This window comes from Lolium perenne, chromosome 7, assembly GCF_019359855.2.
Source record: "Lolium perenne isolate Kyuss_39 chromosome 7, Kyuss_2.0, whole genome shotgun sequence".
NCBI classification, from domain to species: Eukaryota; Viridiplantae; Streptophyta; class Magnoliopsida; order Poales; family Poaceae; genus Lolium; species Lolium perenne.
Window position 1 is genome coordinate 118,195,127 of NC_067250.2, and position 3,338 is coordinate 118,198,464.

Sequence of the window (3,338 nt, forward strand, 5' to 3'; positions counted from 1 at the left end):
AGCGTTTCTGCACCACGAGGCTGGTCCTGGAGGGTACTGTTTGGGATCTACTAGTTGGACTGGAACGTGGTAGTATATGCAAGAGGTAATAGCATTGGACATACAACAACTTGGGAAACGTGTCACCTGAAAATGGACTACATCCTGCAAATCTGCAAATTTCCATCCGTGCCGTCAGATTCGCTACAAACGGTCAGATCTTGTGTCCTATTCCACCACCATGCAGTTTGTAGAAACCCCCCTAGACATCTATCACATGCCTATTCTATCCTTGTCCCCTTGTGCCTGGTACAGCAGCAGTACCACGAAATCCCTTTCTTCTCCATCTCTTTGCTCCCATTCCCCATCGGAGATCGAGCAGGCTCCATGGCTACGGCGCCCCGGCCAGCTTAGTCCAACACACCACCTCCCAGCTACATCCTTGCTCGCACGCAGCTCGAAGCCTCGCTTCTCTGCCTCGCTTCTCTGCCTCGATCTGTGCGCCGCCAGGTTCGAGCTCGACGCCGTTCAACGATTCGTTCTTGTGCCGCCCGAGCGCACTTGGTCCACGACGCCGCCGCCTCCTGCCTAGAGGAAGCAGGGGTTCCATTTGCATCAAGCAGCAAGGCCCTCTCCGTTCAAGCTACAGGATGTATGCGTGGAACATCTGCATCTAGGGTTTCTTATTTCAGTTCGTACTCGAGACTACGACGAGGTAAGTTTATTTTTCTGCCATTCCTTTCAAATTAAGTTATATAAAGTGTATTGGTGTGTACCTTGTGTAGATCTAGTTCAATAAAAAATTCTAACTACATGATTTTTAGTTTATTAGCTACAGGAATGAGTCTGATTCTTTGCTCTTTAAGTTGACACATGGATATGGAGGATTCTGTTGCATATTTTAATTAACGGAACTTCCTGTGCTGTTTTTTGAAAGCCTTGAAAATGCAGTATACTTGTAACAAGCGTTCAATAATTTTTCAGCCTTAATTAACGGAACTTCCTGTGCTGCTTTCCGATGAATGGCAGGTCGCATGGATCCTGTGGAGACTGAGATGTCATCATGCCCTATGGAAACGAATGAGTGTGATGATGCCGAATCCGTTGTTGTAGCGAGCTCTACGATATCAGATGGCTTTAGTACACCAGCGAGCAGCAGGAGCATCCCTTTTTGTGTGCGTATATCTGGATTATCTATTTTTTTTGCCTCTCACATACAACTGGTTACTGACTTACTGATATTATAATCACTTTATCAGGTGACCTCCTGGACCCCGGAATGTGAAGAGGCAAAAAAGCCAGCCATAGGCATGCAATTCAAAGATTTGGCTGAAGCTGAGCACTTCTACAAGTCGTATGCCCACAGTGTTGGTTTTTCTGTAAGGAAAGGGCAGAGTAGAACCGTGGGAAATGAACAAGTGTGGAAGAGATTCTATTGCAATAGGCGGGGATGGCGATCAGAGAAAGAGGAAATCAAGAGTAAGCGCAAGACAAAAATTACTAGGTGCGACTGTCAGGCAATGATAACTCTAAAATGGAAAGACAATAAGTACATTGTGACATCATTTTTTGAGGATCATACACATGAGTTGGCCTCACCTAGCAAACAACAATTCCTGAGATCCAATAGAGAAGTTAGTGAAAGTGCAAAGAGTTCATTGTTCACATGCCACACAGCAAGCATTGGCACATCTGCGGCATACCGTTTATTTCGTGTCGGCGAGGGTGGTTTTGAGAAAGTTGGTTGTACAAAGAGGGATTTTCAAAATTATCACCGTTACTTGAAATGCGCCATAAATACCTCAGATGCACAAATGTTCATTGACAATCTAGCAAGGAGGAAGGAAGCCAACCCAGCATTCTTCTTTGATTACATGCTGGATGAGCAAGAGCCATATTTGATGAAGATGGACAAAAATGTGCAAAAAAAAAGCCATATTTGATGAAGATGGCAACCTCTTGGAAGAGAAGATCAAGAGCCCTCTGGATTTAGAAATGCAAAAGAAAACTTCTGGTGCACGCAAAGACTTCGAAGAATCCATTCGATTGGCTGCGCACTCAGTTGAAACCATGGACGTAGTTACAACTTGTCTTGCCAATCTTGTGGATACTGTAAGATAAATGGTTCCAGTGGACAAACAAACAAGGAAGGATGAACTTGAGTCTTTCCTCGGCTGTAGCATTCCCGCCCACATTGAAATACACCCACCATCTGATGTTCGCTCTCCTGGGAAATGCAATAGAATTAAAGGACACTTGGACAAGGGTGGAAAAAAAAACAAGGTCGCTGGGAACAAGGAGAAGGGAAAGACAATACGGATGTGTTCTTTATGCCACCAGTTGGGTACCCATGATAAGCACACTTGTCATACAAAATCTACATTGTAGCATGCTGGTAATGTATCCACGCCTCTCGGTTATTGTTTCACAAGTCTAAAATGACAGCATATAGAGTAGTCGCCTCGTTTGAGCTTTATTGATGTACTGTTCCATTCAATTTTCAAACATTGTCATTCCTGCAAACTTCGACAAGCAAAGTGGCCGCAAGGAACTTTTTTAACATCTATGAAATTGCCAAGTGAAGTGTTTGAGGTCATGTTTCCCATTTTTCATGTTGATCTAGTTATGCTCAACTATAGATTTGTAGTCTTAAACCCATGTTATGTTATTCTTCTCTTTGACTTAATAAATACACATGCCTGCTTATAATATCTGCTACCAAACATTATCTTCTTTTTTTCTGCAAGTCACATAGATAATTTCCTGAGATTTGAAGGATTTTTCAAATGTTCTCTCATTGTCATCTCACCTAACTTGTGCATTTCATCCGCAGAAATTTGAAGCACGCAAATGCACTCCGTATTCAGAAGCAAATGCCGCGACGGGATATCAGCTCTCTCGCAGTATTTAAAATATGTATATACTATCTAGAATGTATGTATTAGTTAATATTTCTAGAAGACTGGAACTAATCTGAATGCAAGTAGATGCTGCGACGGGATAGCAGCTCTCTTGCAGTATTCAAAATATGTATATACTATCTAGAACGTATGTATGAGTTAATATTTCAAGAAGACTAGAACTAATCCGAATGCAAGCTTTGTACTGGCCACTGATGGTGCATTATCATTCTCTATTGATCCATACAATGGTTTCAGAAACTTTAAAGCATACATGTGATGGAGATATGCTGCTTCATTGAGACTTTTTTGCCCATCGGTACAGGATTAATGCACTTTTTAAAACATCTAGATTGCTGGGCAGTGCTTTGTACAGTTCTAATATCCAGTTCTCCATCGATACAAATACTTGTCGGCCAGCAAGATTAGTGCTAGCTAGCTGAAGTGGTTATGTACTGT

General features: G+C 42.4%; 1 non-coding gene across 1 annotated transcript; it reads left to right on the forward strand.

Moving 5' to 3' along the window:
- Positions 1-116: 116 nt before the first annotated feature.
- LOC127323743 (uncharacterized) lies at positions 117-3,091 on the forward strand. Its single transcript, XR_011748196.1, has 4 exons — positions 117-694; positions 1,009-1,154; positions 1,239-2,374; positions 2,813-3,091. It is a non-coding gene; the product is annotated as an uncharacterized protein (transcript).
- Positions 3,092-3,338: the final 247 nt, after the last annotated feature.